The sequence below is a fragment of the Pleurodeles waltl genome, chromosome 4_2 (assembly GCF_031143425.1).
Source record: "Pleurodeles waltl isolate 20211129_DDA chromosome 4_2, aPleWal1.hap1.20221129, whole genome shotgun sequence".
Lineage (NCBI taxonomy): Eukaryota > Metazoa > Chordata > Amphibia > Caudata > Salamandridae > Pleurodeles > Pleurodeles waltl.
In genome coordinates, this window is record NC_090443.1 from 664,914,956 (window position 1) to 664,942,562 (window position 27,607).

Consider the following 27,607-nt stretch of genomic DNA (forward strand, 5'->3'; position numbering starts at 1 on the left):
CTTCCATATCAGTCTCTTGAGCAAGCCGAGGTGCAGCAAAGGTCATATTTATCCTTCAAGATTGCATATGAGAGGAAGAATAGAAACTATACCCCAGTCTAGTAGATTAGAGAGCCATCCACACATCAATTAGACTATGGAATCCTGCAATTTCTGGAATGGATGCCCTTGTCTTGACCATTCGCTGATGAGCGAAGTGATTAGTAGTGCCAATCACATAATCCATTATGCAATTGACTTTGCCCGGCAATATTAGGTCCCCAACATAGGTAATTGAACAGCACCGGATCATCAGAATTTGGCCCATAAACTGTACATAAGATATTTATTTGACTGTGCATAATCAAACTGAGGAATAGCCCACCTCCTCCTTGTAACAGCAATAGCTTTAAGATCCTTATCCTCAGCATTCCTGGCCAACAAAATGCCACCACCATTCCCCCTGGATAAAGACAGACTGGGAAGTACTAATGAGGGTATTATAGTCAGGCTGTTTTAATAGTAAATGATCCCTATACGTTATATGAGTCTCAGTTAAACAGAGAAAGTGTGGCTTATTTAAAGTTATGTCTTCCCATACTAAATGCCACTTAAGAGGCCGATTAAGGTCAGCTACATTCAAACACATAATTTTCAACCCATCCATTCCAGCAAATCATTATCATACAGAACAGGAATCCTGTATCCATGATCCAATGACTGGCAAGTGCCAAAGCCAGGTACCAACCTTGCGAATATTCTGACTTATTTCCCCCGCTTATCCACCAAACTCAACACCCCCCAAAAAAAATAACTGAACAAATAGATACATTTTCAAAACACATTGCCCATCCTGGAAGATCTCTCCCAACCCTATATCCATAGAAAAGAAAACATCTCTCCCTGGAGCTGTCAGCTGGTAAGGAAGCACTGTGAGATCTCCAGACTGGTGAGTTTCCCTCCTTCACCACCCCCTGTGAAACACCACCAAGAGAGAATAAAAGGCTGAAGAGCTAAGGCTGATAATAGTGTTCAAAATCATGAAGGAGTAATAGCGATTGACCTCTGCAATTGCGTGTGCAGTATCTAACTCAGTATAACAGAAGAGTGTTAGCCCATCCTTGATAATTTTTTGTCTGACAGGTTCTTAACCAAAAACTTGTGCCCCAACTGCTGTCAATCATCTTTCTCAGCTTCCACCGCGGATCTGTTGTGAGCTTGTAGAGATCTGATCACAAACAAACTGACATTGAATCAATAGGAACCTCCTCAGCAAAAAAGTTAACCAGAAATATCAGGATTGGGTGAATAAGGGCTTGGTTAGTACTGGTAGAAATCCAAATCAACAGGAGTTAGTGTTCACGCTGAATTTGAGAGTCCATATCCCAATCAGCCAGGTTAGGGAACAACCTTATGAACAACCTAAAAATGAACTGCTGTGGATCATCCCCTTCCCTTCCTTTGTGTATTCTAGCCCATCAAGTTATTGCACTTCTGATGAGTCTCAATGTCCTCCATCTGAGTTTGAACAGCCACTAGTCAAGGCTATTTCCACCTCTTCTGCACCTAGTTGTCACATCTGAAGCTCAGCCACCTATGTAGTAAGTGTTGTGGCTTTCCCGGTCTCTTTGACCAGGGATTTTTCCAGCAACTGCCTGTCCGCTCTAACTTGAGCACCGTGTTGGAGCACCTCTGCCTGCTGAACCTGCATAAATTGTGCAGTTGTAGTCAGTGGGTGTTCAGGCTCTGACTGGGACATAAGAGCAGCATGTACTACATCAGATGAGGGGGAACTTAGCAGGATATTGTCTAGACATTGAAATATTTTTCCTGAGTCTAGCTCGAACCAATATCAAGACTAAGAGGTCTGCTGAAGCCACGTGGCTCTGTGGAGGGGGAACCAAGCCCTTGACTATCTTCTCCTAGTGAAGAACATCTAGCCGCATTCTCAGCATTCGGGATGCCAGTACTTTTCCTTCCCCCTTGGAGGTAATCCAATTCTGCAAGGGACTATTTTCAGAGCCTCCTTTGGTATGAGGAACTGCTGGGATGCCACACTGAGATCTTCCTTGAACCTTGCTACCTCCTTTAACTTTGCCCCAGCTTTTCTTATTGAAATTCTTTCCTCTCCTGTCCTGAGACTCCTCAGCCAGATTAGGTGTCATGCCAAGTCTCTGCATGCCCCATTCCATAGTAAGAGTACTTGTTTGGATAGAAGAGGCAGAAGTGGCGATCTTTAGATGGTAGGTTAAGGAATGGTATTTTGTAGTACCTGAGCACTATTATTATAGGATGATTTTTTATAGTACAAAAATACATTTTGTGAATGGGCCCCATAGAGCATCAGCCTGGTTCTTTCCATTGAACTCCACTGTAGCTGGTTATGTCTGTAATACGCACCCACATAACTTGAACTGAATAGTGCAACAGCTCATTTCTCTCTGGTGCTCCACATGCATTGAAACTGCATGCTTACCCAGTCAGTAAACAAGGCTTGTAGAACCAGGGCTGGCAGCTTGGCTTTGTGCTGTTAGAAGATGGTCACCTGGTAAAGCAGCTCTACAGTGGTAGCGGGAGAACTGAGCCTTAGGCATCCCACACCACATTCACCAGGCATCTAACCTAAATACAATGGAGGGAAGCAGACCTGCTAATTTTTTTGCCATGCTCTGCCACCTGCAAGCCTTGGCTGGTATATTCTTATCACTTGGTAGTGGCACTCCTGAAAGAACTTATGCCTACCATTTTTAATTTAAATTATGCTGCTCTCATCATCTTCTGTTCAACAGTTGGTGGTCTGAGAAGTTGAAATTTGACATCTAGTTCTTTGTTACATGGTAGCTTATCCCTTTTAAGTGCTGCTATGATGGCAGGAAGTTCTATATGGAGGAATTTTACTCTACACCATTTTCAAAATTATTCTTACACTCAATCAAGGAATCAATCAATCAAGGAATTTGTAAAGCACACTACTCACCGGTGAGGGTCTCAAGGCGCTGAGTGGAGAGGGGGGCTGCTGCTACTGCTTGAACAGCCAAGTCTTGAGAAGTCTCCTGAATTTAAGAAGGTCCTTGGTCTGATGCAGGTGGGAGGGAAGAGTGTTTCACGTCTTAGCGGCGAGGTGCAAGAATGATCTGCTGCCGTTTGTAGATCTATGGATGAATGGGGCAGTTGCGAGGGTGAGGTCGGTAGAGCGGAGCTGTCGGGTTGGGGTGTAGAAGGAGAGACGTCTGTTGAAGTATTCTGGTCTGCTGTTGTTCAGTGCTTTGTGAGCATGGGTGAGGAGTTTGAAGGTGATTTTCTTGTTGACGGGGAGCCAGTGCAGGTCTCTCAGGTGGCCTGTGATGTGGTGGGGGATGTCCAAGATGAGGCGTGCAGAGGCGTTCTGGATGTGTTGCAGCCTTTTCTGGAGTTTGGCCGTGGTTCCTGTGTAAAGGGCATTGCCGTAGTCCAGTTTGCTGCTTACAAGGGCTTGGGTGACTGTTCTGGTTTCCATGGGATTCCATTTGTAGATCTTTCAGAGCATGTGGAGGGTGTTGAAGTAGGAGGAGGAGATGGCATTCACTTGCTGGGTCATGGATAGTGAGGAGTCCAGGATGAATCCTAGGTTGTGTGCCGGGTCGGTGGGAGTTGGAGCGGATCTGAGTGTGGCAGGCCACTAGGTGTCATCCCATGCAGAAGGGGTGGAGCCGAAGATGAGGACCTCAGTCTTGTCGGAATTGAGTTTGAGGAAGCTGTTCTTCATCCATTCAGCGATGACCTTCATTCCTTTGTGGAGGTTGGTCTTGGTGGTGTCCTTGGTGAGGGAGAGGATAAGCTGGGTGTCGTACTTTCTTCTAACCAAGTTTCTGCTTATAAAGCTGCCCCAAAACCGAGGCTTATTTCATGTGCTTTGCAATCACCCACTGTTATAAAGTTGGTCTCTAGTTGGCAGAGGTATGCACCCCATCCAAATATGGACCATAATGTTAGGCAGGGTAAATTAACCTCTGCCCACCCTCTGGTAGCTTGGCACAGAGCAGGCAGGCTTAACTTAGGAGGCGATGTGTAAAGTATTGGTGCAAGACTTAAACAGTAAAACAGTAAAAGAGTAAAAACACCACTCCAAGATAATCCACACCAGTTTAGAAAAATAGAGCTTGACTTATTTAAGAAAACAAGGCCAAAACGACAAAAATATAATAATCAGAAGTTGAGATTTGAATTTTTAAGAATGCCTGTAAATTGTAATGCTCAGAAACTTAAAGTGTCAACGGGGATGTGGTCGTGCTAGACTGGGCTAAATCCCAAATTTACACCAACCGCGAATGAGCGTGGGCCTGCTACAGGGACCAACCTTCTCCCACTGAAACAGTAACTTATGTGGAGGGTTGCGTCAACCAGAAGAGGCTCCTCTGCTATGGCGGAGGAGAGTCTCTTCAATTCCAGCAGCAGCAGTTGCCGGGCTGGAGACAGTATGCACAGGCTCCTGCCTGCCTGGGAGCACCCTGGCTGGGCGCTCCCAGCCAATCCTAATGCTGCTCTGAGCAGCATCAGGATTGGCCGCAGGGTGCCTATGTCTGCAGCCTGCGATGGAGGAGGAGATGGAGAGGTGCGGTGGCGGTGCAGAAAAAAGGTATGTTTTTTAATTCTTTTTATTCTTACATTTTGTTTGTTCCCCTCCCCACCACACGCCACCCCACCCCTTTTCCCTCCCATGGGCTGCGTCTAGCATGCATCAACTGTGAGGATCCGCTGTGAGGAGCAGAGGAGAGTATACAAAGGTGATGCATCATCTTCGATCCTTGCAGTCACGGATGCATCATCATGGAGCTGTGCAGTTATCCATGCTCAATCAGTGGTACGACATCAAACCCTTTGTGAGAAAGGTGTTGTGTTGTTGTTGAGCTGCTCAGTCAGCAATATGAAAGTGATGCATTAGGAATGACAGTGATCCATCGATCCTGAGCCACACAATCGGTGATGCGATGTCCTCATCCTCAGCAGCAGCAGCAATGCGTAGGTGTCGAGGAGAGAAGCGGCAGATCCAACTGGTGCAGTGACAGCAATGCATTGATTCTGCTGGATCTGCATAGGGAATCCCACTTCCAAGGGCCTAGTACTGGATTGGAACCACTTGGCAGGGCAGGACTCCCAGTTGCCAGAGTCCAGTAGCTGTAGCATAGATGAGTGAAGTTTTTGATGTCCACGAGACTTCAGAACAGGAGGCAAGCCAACAAGCCCTTGAATTCACTTTGGTTCTGGGGGTGTAGAGATGACGGTCAAGTCCTTCTCACTTCCAGGCAAGGAATTAAGCAGGCAGCAGGACAGGCACAGCAGAGCAGGAGTCCAGTGGTGTCCAGTAGAGTTCCAGCAGATTGACAGTCCCTTCAGCACAGTAGTCCTTCTTCCTGGCAGAATGTCCTCAGGTCCAGAAGTGTACTGCTTAGGTGGTGTTTATGGGTCTAACAGTTATACCCAGTTGTACCTTTGAAGTGTGGAAGACTTCAAAGGGAGTTTTTTGAAGCGCACAATGTCCCTGTCCTTCCTTCACTGCCTACTAAAACTGGTCGCACAGCCTAGGGTGTCCACCCTGAAGCTGAACAGGAGACAGGGGTGGACATGGGAAACAATTTTTTTTAATACATTGCACTGTGCCCTTGGGGCTGTCCAGGGCCTACCTTGGGGGTGACTTATATGTATTAAAAAAGGAAGGTTTGGGCCTGGCAAGTGTCAAAATTATTGATATTTCATTGGGTGTGGTATTTCAACAAATAACAGGGAACTGGAAAAATGCTTCTGATGTTTCTTTTAAGACATGATGGAGTGATATGCGTTATAATCACAGACTGGATAGATAGAGCATGTGTGGTCTCCTGTTACTGTTTTTCTAGACTGTTCTTCCTATAAACAGAAGACACACCAAACATTAATTGAAGAAGTTACTAAACCCCTTCAAATGCTCCTTTGCTTTGTTCTGTCGTTGAAAATTGCAAAACCTACATAATATATTGTATGTATTATAAATTCATTATTTTTTAATCAATGAAATATGTGTTCTTGTTGTGCTCATTTATGTTCTATGACAGATTCCACTCTCTTCTTTCTTTTCTTGTTCCTGTTTCCTTCCTTACCCTCTTTCTTTCCTCCAAATTCGCATGTTCAAAACATAGATGATTGTTATATAATGTCAACTAGTCATTTGTTTCATGGATAGATAGAAGATTATTTCCAAATGGCTTGTTTTCTCTTCTACAGTAAACGTTTCTGTTTCAAATTTAAAAAAAGGCTTGTAGAACTGAACAACTGTACTAACTTCCTAAATAAAGACTTCTGTCGCACACATGCAAAGTATAACTCCTATAAATTACAGGCAGAGGTGACAATAAAGGGCGTTTTTAGAAGACACAGTTTTAGCAGGCTTCTGCATGCTTAATAAAGATGCGTTCTGCATCAGTTTTGATTCACAAATGGAAAAGCACTTTTTGGGAATGCCTTTAAAATAATGGTGTTGTCAATTACAAATAAAGGGTACACATACCACTCTCAATGTGTTTTTGAATAAAATGTAAGAATTGGTGCTAGTAAAAACCTAAGCTTTCCAAAAGTTTATGTAATAGAATAGAAGTGTGGATAAGCAGGTATTTGAAAAATTGCCCAGTGTCAGTGCAGCAAGCAAAGGAGTCAAAGAAAGTAAAACTCAGAAAACAACCAAACAAGACCTTACCTCATTTTTAAGGACATTTAGTGAAGAATGAAATGTAAGAGCGAGGTAGCGTGAAACAGACAAAAACTGTAAAACATAAGGTATCTCTCAAGTGAGGAACTGCATTATGTTTACATGAGTCAAACCTCGTGATGTCACGAGAAAAATAATAAAGTGATGGCACTATTTGCATAATTAGCTTTTGGGCAATGTGGGAAATTTCATAAACAATACTCAAAATCACACATAATTATGTGAAATGCCCATTTTGGAAATGGATTCATTTCGCTCTAAAGCAACATGGCAAATATCACAAGCGCCATAATTGCAGCTGCTTCATTTCTGGTTGTTTGCATTGTCTTCATGAACTTGCACAATATTTTTGCTACAAAAGACGGGCCATAATGTGTCAGGGCTTAACAACATAATTTTGGGAATTTTGCACAACAAGCATTGAAAAATATTTCACGAGATTACTCCTGGGTCACATAAATTTTACCGGGGCCAATAAAAACATCATCCTAACTCATTTCCTCCAGTTCCGACTGTCCATTTAACATCAAAACTGCTTGGCTCTACCTGAAATGCAGGGGAAACAAAAATGATACCGCAGTGAGAACTTTGATAGCTTTCTCGTGTTCACCTTAGAATAAAAAATGAGTATCTCCCACTAAGTAACACAACGTCACTGATGAGGTTTTAGTAAATCAAGTCAACACCACATCGGGGAACATTTAAAGTATCAAATGTTAAACACAATAGATACATTTTTTATACTTTGGGTAAAAGGATTCTTCTAGGCCTGATGACTAACTTCCAATCCTCAGCTTCTTGTAACTGAATGGTAATCTATGGGAGAAAGAGCCCGTTGTCTTCATTCGAGACTGATTCACACATTTGACCTGTTTTCTGTATGGAATACTTTGAATCACCTTTGGGAAATCAGCGGAAGTAGCAGAGTGTCCTCACAGAAAATGGAAAACAGCTGGCTAAGCTACCATATTGTTAAAATATAAAGAACCTAATTAAAAAAAAGGACAAGTTAACATGATACAGAATTAATAAGAAAAGTGTCACAGACTGGGGAAAAGCGAAGTTGTATATGGAATGTTGTAACCAACTAAAAAATAACCAAAGAATCAAAATAGAGCATACAAAGTAAAAAATTAGTCTCAGAGTCAACTTCAGTTAAATTTTTTATTGAACTGAAATTAGCAGGGCAAGCCATTTATTAATTTAACAGTGAGCCTTATGGAAGTTTCAGCCCTTCCCTTGCAGCCTCGGACGGCCAAACCACCATGGTTGATCGTGGGGGCTCCGAATGAGTCCAAGCACCAGGCGTCCTGTCCTTCCTGCCTGCTGGTGCAGGCCTCTTGACCTTCCTGCAGCAGCCGGGGATTGCCCCTTGCCTTCCCTCCTGCAGCTGGTGGTACCTCCTTGCCCTTCCTAGACAGTGCTTTGTGACCCTCACGAGCGGTGTCCACAGGCCATGGTGCAGGCAGGATGCCTGGTGACGACACAGGAGTCGATGATGCTGGCGTCGGTGGACCGGGGCTGCAGGTGGGACGGGACGGTGCTTTATGTACCTTGCGAGCGGTGTCCACAGGCTATGGTGCAGGCAGCGGCATTCGTGTCAGCAGAAGTGGCGTTGTCGGAGATGCCCAGGCTGCGGTGTGAGCAGGCGATGCCGGAGTGCCAGGCCTACAGGTCACGGTGCGAGCAGCGGTTCGGTGAAGTCGTCCGATGAAGAGTCGGTGAGACCAGGGTCGCGGTGCGAAGTGTAGCAATGCAACTCCTTGCGGCATCGGCAGGTCACGGTGCGGGCCAGTGGTGTAGTTGGCAGTGTCGCAGTGGTTTCTCCCCTTTAGCAGCACAAAACACGCAGTTCCCAGTGCTGCAGGTCAAGGAAACTGAAGTCTTTGGTGTCCCTGAGACTTCCAACAGGAGGCAAGCTCTACTCCAAGCTCTTGGAGAATTTTCCCAAGCAGGACACACAGCAAAGTTCACATTTTGCACTCTTTTCAGCCAGGAGCAGCAACTGCAGGCCAGTCCAGCAAAGCAATACAGCAAAGGGACAGTACTCCTCCTTCAACTATTCTTCTGGGCATAGGTTCCTCTTGATTCCAGAAAGATTCTAAAAGTCTGGGGTTTGGGGTCTTCTTCTTATACCCAGTTCTGCCTTTGAAGTTGGCAAACTTCAAAGCAAAGTCTCAAGTGTGTGAAAGATCCTTCCTTGTCCAGGCCAGGCCCCAGACACCCACCAGGGGGTCAGAGATGGCATAGTCTGAGGGCAGGCAAGGTCCTTTCAGGTGTGAGTGACCATTCCTCTCCTCCCCTCCAGCACAGATGGTTAATCAAGATATGCAGGCTACACCCCAGCCCCCTTTGTGTCACTGTCTAGAGGAGAGGTGTGAACAGCCCAACTGTCAAACTGACTGAGACGGGGAATCCACAAACAGGCAGCACAGAATGGATTAAGCAAGAAAACGCCTACTTTCTAAAAGTGGCATTTTCAAACTAACAATCTAAAAACCAAATTCACTAAAAGATGTATTTTTAAATTGTGAGCTCAGAGACCCTAAACTCCACATTTATATCTGCTCTCAAAGAGAAACTGTGCTTTAAGGAGATTTAAACGCAGCCCCCATGTTAACCTATGAGAGAGATAGGCCTTGCACAGTGAAAACCGAATTTGGCAGTATTTCACTGTTAGGATATATACAACGCACTAGTATATGTCCTACCTTAAACATACACTCCACCCTGCCCATGGGGCTACCTAGGGCCTAACGTAGGGGTGCCTTACATGTAGTAAAATGGAAGGTGTAGCCTGGCAAGTGGGTACACTGGCCAAGTTGAATAAGGAGTTTAAAACTGCACACACAGACACTGCAGTGGCAGGTCTGAGCCATGTTTACAGGGCTACTAATGTGGGTGGCACAACCAGTGCTGCAGGCCCACTAGTAGCATATGATTTACAGGCCCTGGGTACACCTAGTGCACTTTACTAGGGACTTACTAGTAAATCAAATATGCCAATCATGCATAAACCAAACAACAGTACACTTTACACAGAGAGCATATGCACTTTAGCACTGGTTAGCAGTGGTAAAGTGCCCAGAGTCCTAAAGCCAACAAAAACAGGTCAGAAAAAATATGAGGAAGGAGGAAAAAAGACTGGGGATGACCCTGCAAAAAGGGCCATTTCCAACAGCAGTGATATCTCCAAAAGACAGCCAATGTACCACACCGACCGCCAGGGTGAAAACATCAGTCACCACGGCAGGAGATGTCTACAGCCAGGTGGAAGACAAAGTATTGTCCACCATATTATGACATGGCAATCGCCACCTTTTCCGGGGCGGTACCAACGCCATCAAAAGCCTGGCAGAAACAGAGCTCCGGAGTCAAAAGACTCACTATTGGAGACACAGGGAAGAACCTTGCTGCCATGGAACCAGAACTGCACGTCTTTCTGATGATCTTCTACATTATGCCGGTGAAGACGACGACGATGAGTACAGCCGCCTAGCACACAAGGGAGGGCGGAAGGAAAACAAGAGTGACACACACACGCACAACACACACCACATACACACACACCATACACACAACCAGCTGCACAAGAAAACAATTTATCCCTGAAAATTGGCTGAATAATGCAAGGACAACATGAATTACCTAAAGTGATTATAATAAGTTCAACATAAAAAATAGTAAGTCGATGTGGCAATGCAACAGATATGTACAAGTGTACAAACAAAGGACACTGCCCAGTCCTCCGTTCACAGGGGCCACATGGTCACAGGGCAAAGTCCAAGGCCCCACTCGATCCCTGCGCCAATATGGAGAGAACACTGCAGGGGCATCAGTTGGGAAATAGGCAGGTACCTCGGGGGCATCTCAGCCGGATGAAGAAACAAAACCACTGGTTCTGGAGGGGGCAACATGCCCTGTGCAATGTCCTGGGGAGTGCAAGGCCACAGTCTCTCAAGTGGATGGTTTGTCCACTGCTTGCTCATGGGGATTGCAAGGCCACAGTCTCTCAATTGGGTGGTTTGCCCACTGCTTGGTCCTGGGGAGTGCAAGGCCACAGTCACTCTAGTAAATGGCTTCTGCACTGGTCCTGGAGGGGCATAGTGCCTAGTGTGCTTCATCCTGGGAAGGATGGGGTGAGTGGATGGCTACTTTCACTGGTTCTGGAGGAGACATTGTGCCCAGTGTGCTTCATCCTGGGAAGGATGGGGTGAGTGGATGGCTTCTTCCACTGGTTCTGGAGGGGGTGTTGTGCCCAGTGTGCTTCATCCTGGGAAGGATGGGGTGAGTGGATGACTTCTCCACTGGTTCTGGAGAGGGCATTGTGCCCAGTGATGCAGATCTTGGGGAGAGCAAGGTCATAGTCTCTCAACTGGCTGTCAGACCCACAGGGTTTGCAGGGGCCAGGACGCACAACAGTCCATGGTGGCAGGACTACACATTGTCCAACAGCGGTGATGGCTGCTCAGAGGTGACATTGGCAGGGCTGGTGTTGGTGCTGGCACTGGTGCTGTTGCCTTGCACTCCCCAGGACAAAGCACAGGGCATGTTGCCCACTCCAGAACCAGTGGGCAAGACACCCACTTGAGAGACTGTGGCCCATCACTCCCCAGGACAAAGCACAGGGCATGTTGCCCTCTCCGGAACCAGTGGGCAAGACACTCACTCAAGAGACTGTGGCCTTGCACTCCCCAGGACAAAGCACAGGGCATGTTGCCCCCTCCAGAACCAGTGGGCAAGACATCCACTCGAGAGACTGTGACCCATCACTCCCTAGGACAAAGCACGGGGCATTTTGCCCCCTGCAGAACCAGTGGGCTAGTCACCCACTCGAGAGACTGTGGCCTTGCACTCCCCAGGACAAAGCACAGGGCATGTTGCCCCCTCCAGAACCAGTGGGCAAGACACCCTCTTGAGAGACTGTGGCACATCACTCCCCTGGACGAAGCACAGGGCATGTTGCCCCCTCCAGAATCAGTGGTCTTGTTTCCGCCTCCGCTGAGATGCCCCCCTCCCCCTGAGGTGCCTGCCTATTTGCCAACTGATGCCCCTGCAGTGTTCTCTCTGTATTGATGCAGGTGACAAGTGTGGCCTTGGACTTTGACCTGTGGCCATGTGGCCCACGCGAACTGAGGACTGGGCAGTGTCCCTTTTTTGGTACATTTGTAGATATCTGTGATACCAATGGTGTGTCTTTTCACTTCTGTGATGTGTTTCTGCCAGGCTTTTGATGTCGTTGGTTCCGCCCTGGAAAAAGGTGGCAGTTTGCAGGGTCTTAATATGGTGGGCGTAACTTTGACTTCCGCCTGGCTGTAGGCGGCTACCAACATGCAGGCTGTTGTTTCCACCCTGGCTGTCAGTGTGGTACCTTAGCTGTCTTTCGGAGATCTTTCCACCATGGTCATAATTTGGCAGTAATTACTGTGGGCCTGTTGGCAGTATTATCACCACTTTATCACTGACTGTCAGGGTCGCAATGAGGGCCTAGGTGTGTATATATATTTATATATGAATATACATATAGATATATTTATATATATGTACATTACCTAGTGGCACTTGCCACTAGGTAGTTACAGTTAGGACCATGTTTTGATAGGAAAAGTGTTTTTTGACTTGCCTATATCTGTGGCACCGTTTGAAGAATCTGCAATACATTTTCCAAAGAAAGTTCCCTAGTGATTCCTGTTGGACACAAAAAGTTTTGGGGTGATCTGTCAAGCTAGGGTCCAGAAAAGGTGTGGGTCATAAAAGTTGTGTTTCCCATGTTAATTCCCATAGGAATTTTAGACATGACTACAGCCCGAACAACTGGATGGAATTACACCAGATTTGGCAAGAAGCTAGCTTTTTGTACATATTTTACACTTTTGGTTATTTAGTGTGAATACGTTCAGTAGTTTTTGACAAATTAAAGGATATCCAAATTTGTATATCTATGATCGTGAAGACTTTGCGAAGAATGACAAGCTTGTGCAGGGAAATGTACAGCTCTGATTGGCTGCCAACGCTTCAAACCAGGAAGTATTGGCAGCCATCTTGGGACTCGGCTTGAATCGAGTCTCACAATAAAGTGTAGTAAAGAGACAAGGGGCCATGGTAGAGTCACCCTGACTCCTTAGCTCTGATGCTAAGGCCTTGAGGCTCCCCCGCAGTCCCAGATAGCTTGTGAAGGGCAAAAATGTGTGTGTTATTTTAAAAATAATAGCCTAATGGTGAATGTCATAGCTTCCCACAGAGAATGGAGGGTTCTAGTCCAGGAGTATCCATAGTCATTTCCCTCCTTTAATTTCTTTTTAACTGAAAATGTTTAAGGCTCATACTGAAAAGTGATCTTTCTCTTTTTAATTAATAAATATATTTTTATTTTCAATTGGTGCAGAAATATCTCATTCTAAGTATATCATCCATCAACATCTAAATAAACTCTCTATCTCTCGCCCTCTCTCTCTCTTTCTCCCCCTCTCTCTTTCAATCTTTTTCTCCCACTGACACACCCACTCAGACCCTTACGGTGTGTAAGGGTCCCACTCAGGCACTCACTCATGCACTCACAGACCCACTCAGACCCTCATTTACACACACCGAGCCCCAGTCAGACCATCATGCACCCATTCACAGACCTACTCAGACACTCATACACTCTCTTACAGATCCACTCAGCCACTCCCACACGCACTCCCAGACCCACTTAGACTCTCACACACCCACTCACAGACCCATTGACACCCTCATGCAGCTACTCAAAGACCTGACAAGCACTGATCCACCCAATAAGACACTGATGTCTACACTCTCACACCCAGACAGAGTTTCTCACAGCCACTCTCACTCCCAAAGAGTGGCTGATCCGTCAAGTGGGGTTGAGAAAAAGGGTGAGGTCCCAAAATGCTTTTTCCCTATTCATTTTTGCATGGGGATTTTGAATAGGAATAGTGATAGAAACACACAAGGGCGCCAGTTATAGTTACCTTTAGGCGTGAGTTATAGTTACTTGAAATAACTTCTGAATTTCAGAGGTTTTGTTCGAGTAAATTTAGAGCTAAATTATAACTTGCCTGTAACCTTTTTTTTCAGTGAACATATATTTGATATATATATGTATATATACATATATATATATAAATAAATGTATCTATGTATATATATATAAATGTATATGTATTTATATATAAATATGTACACATATTTGTTTTTTTTCCGAAGCACTGCAGTGGTGCCGGGTGGCTTCAAAATGCCAGCAGTGCCTGCAGAGACACTCACGTAAATGTCAAATCATTCACACTTTCTTCCTCTTCCAAATTAACAGCACTTCTGTACATTCTGTTTCCCTGTTACAGGTGGTACACTGACGGAGTGCTGTTTCCTCAGAAGAGATAGAAAGTGTTAATATATATACAGTATATATATTCAGTTAAAAAAAACAAAGGTTACATGGACGTTATCGTTAGGCTCACATTTTTAACATACAAAACCGTAGAAGTTCACCTGTTATAGTTAGGTTTATTTCAACTATAACTTGTGCCCTAAGGTTACTACAACTCACATCCCTACCATGCACAGCTCTTTTAATGAATATTTTTACAGCAAATGTTACAGTGATATTATCAATGATGTTATAAAAGATGTCATAAGTGCTGTAATATCTGGGGTAATTAGCAGTACATGGTGAGGGCGTGAGTTATATTTTAGAAGCAGAGGTTTCCTCTATTTCCATGCTCACAGAGATGCAGGCAGGGAAACAGAGGAAACAATGGCGAGAAGCCAGCTGGGACCGCATGAGTCTTGAGGCTCTCCCTGTGATCCCATTACAAACTGGTTGCCCTGCTGGGCACACAGAACAGATGGTGGGGCCCCAGGGGATGGGGTCCCCAGTGCAGAAATCGGCCCAGGGAGGGGGACTTGCGTGCCCCCTCCCATTAAAAAAACATATTAAGGCCGGGACCCAGGGGACTCTTCCCTTGACTGAAATAGGCCAGGGATGGGGGCCACTCCCCCCTAAAAAATGTCAAAATATCAAGCCCTGGGGAATGTGGTCACCAGGGCTGAAATAATCCATGGGAGTGTGGCCACACAGCACTCATCCTCCATTTATGGATGACTGGGGATGGGGTCCCTAGGGCCAAGATAGGCTCAGGGAAGGGGGTGGCATTGGCCCCCCTATGGAATTGTACTGGGCCCTGAAGGATGCTAGGGAAGAGGGGGCCACCAAAACCCCTTTCTCCACACTGGATAATTACAAAATGAGGTAGCACCTACTACCTACCCAGTGGAAAGTGCTCCAGTTTGATAGACATTTTATGCTAAACTGCGCACTCTTACTGGATAAATGAGCAGGTCAGCTTCAATTCTGTCCACGTTGCTAATTTCACAGAAATAACATTTCAACAGGAAACACTTAGAAATATAAATGTAGCAGGTGCCCCAGTTGAAGAGCCTCTTCTGGAAAGGACAAAAGATCTTAACTCCTGGGCTTGTCGAAGACAAAGCAAATGTGTTTACTCCAAAATTCCATATTGAAAAATGATCTGAAATCCTTTGTGGAGGAGAATGCATCTTTCATCTCTTGAAGTGCAATCAGATACTCTCACACCCATTTTTACACCCACCTAGACCCTTCCACACCCACTCTCACACCTAGAGAAACTCTTACAGCAACTCTCACACCCAGAGACACACTTTCACACCTATTCTCACACCCAAAGAGACAGGCCCTGAGGCCAACTCTCTGGGGCTGGGTGTTCAAGAGGAGTTGCTGCAGGGCCTGGGCACAGGTTAGCCAACCCCGTCACACATGGCTGAAGGCCATGTGTGGGGTGGGGTTGGGTGGTTGTAGGTGATGGCTGCAAGGCCTGGCCGCAGGCCAAACCCTGCGGCCAACCCCCGCCTTGCCTGGCTGAAGTCCAGATGAGGTGGCGGTTGGATTAATGTATAGTAATGAAAATTACTTTACATTAAAAACACATAGAAATTCAATAAAAAATCAAATGTTAGAGGGATGTTATGGTTAGGAAATAGAATTAAAAAAGCCTTAGAAATGTACATACAAAAAACAATATTTACAGAGACATTAAAGTTAGGTTCTGAATTTACTTGCACAAAACCAGAGAAATTCAGCAGTTACAGTTAGAGTTCTTTCAAGAATCTATAACTCGCAGCATAAGGTAACGCTAACTCACACCCTTGCCATGCACTACTAATTACCCCACATAATACAGCACTCATGACAGCACTTTTATAATGTCAATAAAAATATCAATGAAACATTAGAAGTCAAATTATTGAAGAAAAAAGTGTGCACGATGTGGACGTGAGACATAGTTGCCTTAGGCTGCGACTTATATTTACTTGAAATAACTCTAACTATAGCTACTGAGGTTCTCTGGATTCAGAACGTAAATATAATGTCCCTTTGTTTTTTTAAGTGAATATGTATATTTAATAGTCATGGGTTTAGGCGGGAACTTATAGAACCTCTAGAACATGTAGAATCTCATTCACCATGGTTAGATTGTTTTTTTCTTTACCATGTTCATAATGCTGATTACTTTGCTTTGCTTCATCTGCCTAATTATCGCAGCTCATTCCCTTTATGCCAGATTGCAACTGTTTCAATAAATGTAGTGAAAGCATATCTCACATCTCTTTTGTGTTTCGCCTGGGCAGGCATGAGTATTACAACAAAATGGTAAGATATTTTTCCACAACTTCCTGAGGTTCACAGTGTCATGTTCAGGTTGTCGTAATCACCTTCCATACCATTTCGTTAGCCAGGAATTGGGCCAACAGCTCCTGATGGAGTGGGCGGAGTTAGTCCATCACATTCTGAAGTTCTGTAGTCCTTATACAAAGTCCTATTACCTTACCAGGAACAGCATAACGGTTACAGCAGTTGTCTTAAATTATGCCACATAATTTGCTGATTTCAACCAAAGAGTTGTTACTAATGCAAATATATCAAAAAGGTATTGCCTCAAAATGTGTCACATGATGCCACATTGTTAGACTTGACAGCCTTAGGGTGGTCACCCCTAATATTTTGCCTGGCTCCCTCCACTTTTTAAATACCTTTTTTGCTGGTTTTAAGTCTCTGCGCACTTCACCACTGCTAACCAGTGCTAAAATACATATGTTCCCCCCCTTAAACATGGCAACATTGGATCATACCCAATTGGACTATTTAATTTACTTATAAGTTCCTAATAGAGTACTCTAAATGTGCCCAGGGCCTGTAGATTAAATGCTACTAGTGGGCCTTGAGCACTAATTGTGCCACCCACTTAAGTAGCCCCGTAACCGTGTCTCAGGCCCGCCATTGCAAGGCCTGTTTGTGCAGTTTCACTGTCAATTCAACTTGGCATTTAAAAGTACTTGCCAAGCCTAAAAATCCCCTTTTCTACATATAAGTCACCCCTAAGGTATGCCCTAGGTAACCCACAATGCAGGGTGCTGGGTAGGCAAAAGGCAGGACATGTACCTGAGTAGTTTACATGTCCTGGTAGTGTAAAACTCCTAAATTCGTTTTACACTGCAGTGAAGCCTGCTCCCTTCATAGGCTAACATTGGAGCTGCCCACTTGTTTGAGTGGAGCTGCTGATCTGAAAGGAGTAGGAAGGTCATATTTAGTACGGCCAGAATGGTGATACAAAATCCTGCTGACTGGTGAAATTGGATTTAATATTACTATTTTAGAAATGGCACTTTTAGAAAGTGAGCATTTCTCTGCACTTAAATCTTTCTGTGCCTTACAATCCCCGTCTGGCTGGGTTTAGTTGACAGCTCCCTTCTGCATTCACTCAGACACACCCCAATCACAGGATACTCAGCCACACTTGCATACATCTGCATTTTGAATGGGTCTTCCTGGGCTGGAAGGGTGGAGGGCCTGACACTTGCATGTCACAGGACAGTAGCCTGCCCTCACACAAAGGACTGCAACACACCTTACTGGGATGCTGGCAAACAGGATTGAACTGAAAGGGGACCTGGTGCACTTCTAAGCCACTCTTTGAAGTCTCCCCCACTTAAAAGGCACATTTGGGTATTTAAACAGGGGCTCTGCCCCTACCAACTCGGACACTTCCTGGAGAAGAAATCTGAACCAGAACCTTCATCCTGCCAAGAAGAACTGCCTGGCCCCCCAAAGGACTCACCTGTCTGCTTTCTGTGAAGGACTGCAGCCTTGCTGTTGCCCTGCTGCCTTGCTGCTCTCTGGCTGTGGTGCAGAAGTGCTCTCTAATGGCTTGGATAGAGCTTACCTCCTGTTCTCTGTATTCTCAGGACCAAAAAGACTTCATCTCTTCAAGAAGGACCCCTTGTGCAGCGAAATTCGATGCACAGCCTGCCAGAAACGACGCACAACCTGCACCGCTGTGAAAATGTCCCCGCACGCCAAACCGGAAGAGATCGATGTAGTGTGGCAACCGGAAATTCGAATCACAGCCCACCGAAATCGACGCACAGCCGGGCCGGAATGACGCAGCCTGACTTCCAGAGAGGAATCACCGCAGCACTTGCCGTGCAGTAGAAATTTCAACGCAACACCCACCAAATTGACTCACCTCCTGTGAATTCATCCTGTCAGTGGAGGAAATCCACGCATCATCCCTGGGGGGCGTACACAAACCCTGCAACCCGAAGAGGATCCACAACTGAGCACCGGAAATCAACTGACACCCCCTTTGTTTCTATGCATCTCCTCCTCTGCGGTATTTGCAGAGATGTTTCATGCAAACCAGGTACTTTGTGCTTAAAAGAGACTTTGTTTGATTTTAAAAGACTTCAGACACTTTATACCACTTTTACAGTGATATCTGAACGTATACTTATTGCATTTTAATCGTTTTGACCTGCATCTTACCAGATAAATATTATATATTTTTCTAAACACTGTGTGGAGTATTTTTGTGGTACTGTATGGTGTTATTGTATGATTTATTGTACAAATACTTTACACATTGCCTTCTAAGTTAAGCCTGACTGCTCAGTGCCAAGCTACCAGAGGGTGGGCACAGGATAATTTAGATTGTGTATGACTTACCCTGACTAGAGTGAGGGTCCATTCTTGGACAGGGGGTAACCTGACTACCAACCAAAAACCCCATTTCTAACACACATAATTTGCCTTTTCTTACTGAATAATTTAGATAACCCAGATGCATAATTTGGTCCTCCATTGTTGCATACTTCTGTTAACCCTACTCAATAGTGAATCTCTGGAAAGTGATTTGGGGGGCTGTAATTATGATGATGAAACCCCCATATTATGAGAACTCTTTAAATATTTTCCATCTTTCCAGAGTTTGTGTGAATATGGGGTTTTGATGCATGGCATTTTGTGCAATAAAAGATTCCAAACATGCAAAATATAGTACACATGCAGAGGTTCAGATAGTACTATGCTATTTATTACCATTGCTGAGTGTAGGAAGGGCAACCCTCCTTCAAAAGCAGTAATAAACAGCATATTGCACTTTGAGCATCTGCATATTTGGTGTATCCATTGGCTTTTTTGTGCATTTCTTCTGAAAAACGCATTTAACCAAAACAAGGATACAAGGTGGTTACATTTGTGTACTGTTAGAAATGGGGTCTTTGGTTGACAGTCAGGTTACCCCCTGTTCAAGCAAGGACCCTCACTCTAGTTAGGATAAAAGAGAATCACCCTCAGCTAACCCCTGCTTACCCCCTTGGTAGCTTGGCAGAGCAGTAGGCTTAACCTCAGAGTGCTGGGCGTAAAGTATTTCTACCAACACACACAGTAACTTAATGAAAACACTACAAAATGACACAACACCAGTTTAGAAAAATAGGAAATATTTATCTAGACAAAACAAGACCAAAACGACAAAAATCCAACATACACAAGTCAAGTTATGATTTTTTAAAGGTTTAAAATAAAAAGAGTCTTTAGGTAGTTGTAACAACACACTAGCGCTGCTAGCGTGTAAATGTACCTGGTTTGCGTCAAAAATAACCCCGCACAGGCGGTGTGCGTCGAAAATAACCCTGCACGGTTATATGCGTCGAAAACAGCTCGGCACGGCGAGGCGCGTCGAAAAAGCCAGCCACGCGACGGTCCGAAAGTCCCGCGGCGCAGGTTGCGATCTCTCAGCCTTCGTCAGCGATGCTGCGCGTCGTTTCTCCTGCTCCGGGCGTCGATTCTCCGGTCGCGTTTCCTGCGGCGTCGTTTCTCAGCTGCGGAGCCGGCGTCGCGTCGTTTTCTCAGCCGCGATCGGATTCGCGTCGATCTTTTCTCCGCACGGCGCTCGGTGCGTGTATTTTTGTCCTTAGGCTGCCAGCCTCTCCTTTCAGGGTCCCAGGAACTGGAAGGGCACCCCAGAGCAGAGTAGGGGTCTCTCCAGAGACTCCAGGTGCTGGCAGGAAGAAGTCTTTGCTATCCCTGAGACTTCAATAACAGGAGGCAAGCTCTACATCAAGCCCTTGGAGATTTCTTCTTCAAGATGGAAGGCACACAAAGTCCAGTCTTTGCCCTCTTACTCTGGCAGAAGCAGCACTGCAGGAAAGCTCCACAAAGCACAGTCACAGGCAGGGCAGCCCTTCCTCCTCAGCTAACAGCTCTTCTCCAGGCAGAGGTTCCTCTTGATTCCAGAAGTGTTTCTAAAGTTTGTAAGTTTGGGTGCCCTTCTTATACCCATTTTAGTCTTTGAAGTCACCTTTCTTCAAAGGGGACTCACACCTTCTTGTGAAATCCTGCCTTGCCCAGGCAAGGCCTCAGACACACACCAGGGGGTTGGAGACAGCATTGTCAGAGGCAGGCACAGTCCTTTCAGATGAGAGTGACCACTCCACCCCTCCCTCCTAGCAGAGATGGCTAATCAGAAAATGCAGATTACACCCCAGCTCCCTTTGTGTCACTGTCTGGTGTGAGGTGAAAAACAACCCAACTGTCAAACTGACCCAGACAGGGAATCCACAAACAAGGCAGAGTCACAGAATGGTTTAAGCAAGAAAATGCTCACTTTCTAAAAGTGGCATTTCCAAACTCACAATCTTAAAATCAACTTTACTAAAAGATGTATTTTTAAATTGTGAGTTCAGGGATCCCAAACTCCACATGTCCATCTACTCTCTAGGGGAATCTACACTTTAATCATATTTAAAGGTAGCCCCCATATTATCCTATGAGAGAGAGACAGACCTTGCAACAGTGAAAACGAAATTGGCAGTATTTTCACTGTCAGGACATATAAACCACATTACTATATGTCCTACCTCATCCATACACTGCACCCTGCCCTTGGGGCTACCTAGGGCCTACCTTAGGGGTGCCTTACATGTAAGGAAAGGGAAGGTTTAGACCTGGCAAGTGGGTACACTTGCCAAGTCGAATTTACAGTGTAAAATTACACATACAGACACTGCAGTGGCAGGTCTGAGACATGATTACAGAGCTACTTACGTGGGTGGCACAACCAGTGCTGCAGGCCCACTAGTAGCATTTGATTTACAGGCCCTGGCACCTCTAGTGCACCTTACTAGGGACTTACTAGTAAATCAAATATGCCAATCATGGATAAACCACTTACATACAATTTAAACAGGAGAGCATATGCACTTTAGCACTGGTTAGCAGTGGTAAAGTGCTCAGAGTTGAAAAGCCAACAGCAACATGTCAGAAAAATATAGGAGGCAGGAGGCAAAAAAGTCTGGGGATGACCCTGCATAAGCAAAAGTCCAACACGACCCCCTACCAGCCTAAAGCCAGGGGAGAACAATCAATACCTTGATGTACTTCCCTGATTGGGGCGATAGAACAGGGACCCAGGCCCACAACAGCAGGGGCATGTTCCAGTTCTGCGCCTTCCTGACTCCAGTTGGATCCCTCTGTCCATACTCTCAGGGCCCACTAAGCTAACCCAAGGGGAACCCTTCTCCACATCTACAGACACCATCTGTGCAACACCTAACTTTACTTTGCTCACAGATGTATTGCAATGGGCAGATAGTACCACTAGGGCCAACACAGTGGTGTTGCCCACTCCACCCCCGGGGTGTGACTCTCGTCCTCCCCCCCCCAGGGGCAACTCTGTCCACCAGGACAGCAAGCCACAGTGGCCCCAGACAACTGTCAGGGATGAGAGCCCGACCTCAGGCCTCTCTAACCACTGTGACTGTGGAGAGTGGGGGGTGGTAGCCCCAGGTGCCTGGCACCCTTTGACCACTCTCTCTTCCACCAGGTCAGGGATGTTAACCTGACCCTGGTCCTCCCCTCTGGGGCTCTGTACCCTCCCTGCAGAAGCGGCACCCCCAGAGTCAAAAACTGTGAGGGTGCTTGTAGAAGCAGTCCTGCACAATTCTTCCATCAGTGCAGGGATGTTAACCTGCAACTGATCCTCCAACCTGGGGTCTGTACCTTCAGGTTGGACCAGGGCCAGGGGTGAGGCTTCCCTCCCCCTGCCCTCTCTTCTGGGGTCCTGAACCACCCAACTAGGAGCGGCCCCCCCAGAAGACAACATGGTAGGGGCACTGTTAGCAGTAGCCCCTTCCTCCAGGTCAGGGGGGACACCCTTAACCTGGCCTCCCAATCCAGGGCCTGTACCCACAGACTGGATCACTGCCTGGCAAACCAGGACTTCTTGGGGGGCATACCTACCCCCTACCAGGTCAGAGTTTACCCTCTGAACCTGGTCATCCAACCCAGGGTCACCACCCTGCGGTTGAACCACTGCCTGGTACACCAGGACTTCCTTGGGAGCACACTTACCCCCCATCAGGTCAGAGTTTACCCCCTGAACCTGATCATTCAACCCAGAGTCACCACCCTGCGGTTGAACCATTGCCTGGCACACCAGGACTTCCAGGGGGGCACACTTACCCCCCTCAAGGGACACACTGTCCCGAAGGGCCACACAAGAGTCTGGCTGGCGCAGGTCTCCTGACCTCTGCCCATCTGACAGAGTCTGGATTCCCCCCAACCCAGAAATGGTCTCACCAAGGTCATTCATGGGGGGCTCTGCTCTCAGAGCTGACCCCTGACCCTCCAGGTTCTCCACTGGGGTCCGCAACCCCCTCTCAACCCTCTGTCTGGACTTCTGCACCCCCTCACTAGGAGTGGTACTGCCAGACAACAGAACTGGTGGGACGCTGGCTACAGCGGCCCCCCCAAGTTCTCCTGACACTGTGGGGTCTCCCTCAACAGATGGCCCTATGGTACCGGCTAGGCTCCCCTCCTGGTGTTCCCGCAGGGAACCCTCCAGGACCTGGGACCGGATCTCGGGCACCTTGGGCCTCAACCCATCCCCATTCCCTCTCCTCTGAGACTGGACATGGGGTCCCTCACCCATCCCACTACACTGGGACCTACCTGGGACACTACAATCCTTCCCTACCTCACCTGGTTGGGAACTACCTAGACCACTCCTCTCAGGAGCACCCCCAAATGCCTCTTCAGACTCTCTGGTACTCACCCAGAAGTCTGCCTCCATTGTAAGCTCCCTGGGGTCAGAGAACTCACACTCCACCTGGTGTTGGCATAGCTCTGGAAAATAAGGACTAGACATATGTTCTCCAGCAATTACATCACTCAGCCCCTCACATGAATTAACCAAAGTACCCTTCACCCAACCATCCAGTGACTCTGCTTTGAAAAAGCACCCCACATCACCCTCCTGAGACTGGTGAGACAGTACCTGACTGTCCCTGACACTCAACCCACACTCTTCTGGGATGTTTTCACACTCCATAACCAGGACTTCTACCTGGGGGGAACCCCTCTCCCTGTCACTCTCACCTAGAGTCAGTAGAGTGTCCCTCCCACCAGTAGGAATATGACTCCCCATGCCAGTTCCCCAATCCACCTCAGGGACCCTGTGCATCACTGGAGCTACCTCATACCCCTGAACCTCCTGGCGTGTGTTAACTCCCTCCTTCAAGTAGGGCACCACCTCTCTGGGCATGTGCACTTCTGCAGCATCACTGGATATACAATTGTTGCTGCCACCATTCCAGCTGGACTCAGCCCTCATGACTTCCAGCTCTTTCAATTTAAGCTCGTAAGCATAAATCATTTTTTTAATCTCTAAGTTCCTCCTCCTTTCTTCCAACTCTTCCCACTTGTCATACTCCCTTTGCATCCTCAACTTTTCTGCCTCCAACCGGCGAACCCTTTCTGCCTGTCTGTCCTGTAACTCTTCAGGAGTCAGACCCTTGGGTGATACCCTGCCATCCCTCCTGGGGACCCTCCCCCCAGGCGTAACAGGTTCTTCCACTACACCACTGTGTATCCTCTGCACTTCCCCACCCACATTCTCCTCCTCTGTGTGCCCTCCAGCCTTCTTGATTGTCACCCCGGCCCTCTGTGCCTTTTGCAGCTCCCCCTCCCTGGTGGAGCTCTTAGTGGGACAGTCAAGATCTTTAAGGAACTGTTTCAATTGAGCAACTGAGTACTCCTTCAGTTTCTCCATTTCAAACACAGCTCCAGCTGTTGCATCTCCAGATTGAGACATGATGGTCACAAGTGCAAAGTTCCAAAGGCAGAAAATAAGTTCCCAATGAAGTAAAAAGAATCAGTCAAGGGATCAGCAAAATCATGGAAGTAGAACAAAAAGAGTCCTTAAGAGAAAAATCAAAAGATCACCAAACAAGTAGTATGTGGTCACGTAGTGGTCTGAGATCAAAACAGTAGTGTACACTTAATTACTGTATGTCAAGTACAAATACAAGTCCAATCCCGTCGCTGCTTCCAATGTTAGAAATGGGGTCTTTGGTTGACAGTCAGGTTACCCCCTGTTCAAGCAAGGACCCTCACTCTAGTTAGGATAAAAGAGAATCACCCTCAGCTAACCCCTGCTTACCCCCTTGGTAGCTTGGCAGAGCAGTAGGCTTAACCTCAGAGTGCTGGGCGTAAAGTATTTGTACCAACACACACAGTAACTTAATGAAAACACTACAAAATGACACAACACCAGTTTAGAAAAATAGGAAATATTTATCTAGACAAAACAAGACCAAAACGACAAAAATCCAACATACACAAGTCAAGTTATGATTTTTTAAAGGTTTAAAATAAAAAGAGTCTTTAGGTAGTTGTAACAACACACTAGCGCTGCTAGCGTGTAAATGTACCTGGTTTGCGTCAAAAATAACCCCGCACAGGCGGTGTGCGTCGAAAATAACCCTGCACGGTTATATGCGTCGAAAACAGCTCGGCACGGCGAGGCGCGTCGAAAAAGCCAGCCACGCGACGGTCCGAAAGTCCCGCGGCGCAGGTTGCGATCTCTCAGCCTTCGTCAGCGATGCTGCGCGTCGTTTCTCCTGCTCCGGGCGTCGATTCTCCGGTCGCGTTTCCTGCGGCGTCGTTTCTCAGCTGCGGAGCCGGCGTCGCGTCGTTTTCTCAGCCGCGATCGGATTCGCGTCGATCTTTTCTCCGCACGGCGCTCGGTGCGTGTATTTTTGTCCTTAGGCTGCCAGCCTCTCCTTTCAGGGTCCCAGGAACTGGAAGGGCACCCCAGAGCAGAGTAGGGGTCTCTCCAGAGACTCCAGGTGCTGGCAGGAAGAAGTCTTTGCTATCCCTGAGACTTCAATAACAGGAGGCAAGCTCTACATCAAGCCCTTGGAGATTTCTTCTTCAAGATGGAAGGCACACAAAGTCCAGTCTTTGCCCTCTTACTCTGGCAGAAGCAGCACTGCAGGAAAGCTCCACAAAGCACAGTCACAGGCAGGGCAGCCCTTCCTCCTCAGCTAACAGCTCTTCTCCAGGCAGAGGTTCCTCTTGATTCCAGAAGTGTTTCTAAAGTTTGTAAGTTTGGGTGCCCTTCTTATACCCATTTTAGTCTTTGAAGTCACCTTTCTTCAAAGGGGACTCACACCTTCTTGTGAAATCCTGCCTTGCCCAGGCAAGGCCTCAGACACACACCAGGGGGTTGGAGACAGCATTGTCAGAGGCAGGCACAGTCCTTTCAGATGAGAGTGACCACTCCACCCCTCCCTCCTAGCAGAGATGGCTAATCAGAAAATGCAGATTACACCCCAGCTCCCTTTGTGTCACTGTCTGGTGTGAGGTGAAAAACAACCCAACTGTCAAACTGACCCAGACAGGGAATCCACAAACAAGGCAGAGTCACAGAATGGTTTAAGCAAGAAAATGCTCACTTTCTAAAAGTGGCATTTCCAAACTCACAATCTTAAAATCAACTTTACTAAAAGATGTATTTTTAAATTGTGAGTTCAGGGATCCCAAACTCCACATGTCCATCTACTCTCTAGGGGAATCTACACTTTAATCATATTTAAAGGTAGCCCCCATATTATCCTATGAGAGAGAGACAGACCTTGCAACAGTGAAAACGAAATTGGCAGTATTTTCACTGTCAGGACATATAAACCACATTACTATATGTCCTACCTCATCCATACACTGCACCCTGCCCTTGGGGCTACCTAGGGCCTACCTTAGGGGTGCCTTACATGTAAGGAAAGGGAAGGTTTAGACCTGGCAAGTGGGTACACTTGCCAAGTCGAATTTACAGTGTAAAATTACACATACAGACACTGCAGTGGCAGGTCTGAGACATGATTACAGAGCTACTTATGTGGGTGGCACAACCAGTGCTGCAGGCCCACTAGTAGCATTTGATTTACAGGCCCTGGCACCTCTAGTGCACCTTACTAGGGACTTACTAGTAAATCAAATATGCCAATCATGGATAAACCACTTACATACAATTTAAACAGGAGAGCATATGCACTTTAGCACTGGTTAGCAGTGGTAAAGTGCTCAGAGTTGAAAAGCCAACAGCAACATGTCAGAAAAATATAGGAGGCAGGAGGCAAAAAAGTCTGGGGATGACCCTGCATAAGCAAAAGTCCAACATGTACTAAGGTCAAATCACAGTACATAGATCTCTTTAATGTTAAATAAAACTCCTAATAGTAAAGTCATTTTAGGATGCAAAACAAAAGGCAGTTAACAGCACTTTTCTCATGTTGCTGTCACTGCAGTGTGTTAATAAATTTGTAAGTATCATTGTTTAGCGCAGTTTCTCCAAATAACATGTTACTGTGCCGCATTTATTTCACTGCCATGACATACACATATACAGATACAGGTAGATATGTAACCATGAACCTGTGGCAATGTAATGTGTTACTACGGGGTCAGATTGATATAATGGCTCCAGGGAAGTCCCATGATGATGTTTATGGGTTGATGTAATGTTGGGAACATCCACTGGCAGACCTTCAGCGAGCTTTGGTGAAACTTCTTCCTAGAAAACTGCGTTTCATGTAGCTGAGAAGGCATGTGGTATGGAAGATGCTTCTTTGCTCGAAGAAACCTAACCTGAGAAGCACAAGGGCTACAGAGTTGGATAATTATGTGTGACCAGAACACAGGAAGATGCTGAGAAAGATGGAGAAATGAGGCCTGATTCAGTGGAACTATTCCCTGGAAAATACTGCAACAGGCACACAGCATTTCTCAACTTATACCTGCAGGTAAAATCAAATCTTCATCAAGCTGAGGGTTGAGCCAAGTCACGCCCACTGAACCAACACTAAGCTGCAACCACAGGTGGTTCAGCCATGAGATACACCCAGAATAATCTGGGTACTTCAAACCTCTTGCACTCTGCTTCGGTGTGTTCAGCCATCTCCTCAGTATCAAGGCATTTAGAATTCGTGATTGTGCAGCCACAGAATATCTCTGTCCATGTTTTCCTTGTTCAAGGATTCAGTACTTTTCAGTTGGCCATTCAACATTCAGGTCTTCATTACAAGTCTAGCTGCTGTGGCAGTCAGGACTGCTGGTGCTGTTATAACCCTGTGGGTCAGACCACCAGGGTACTGCTGTCCACACCAAAATCAGTGATTCTGATGGGCTGATGTTGGGTGCATGTCGCAATCAGCCAGGGCGGCGCAGCACGCAGTGCCATCCTCCTGATTATG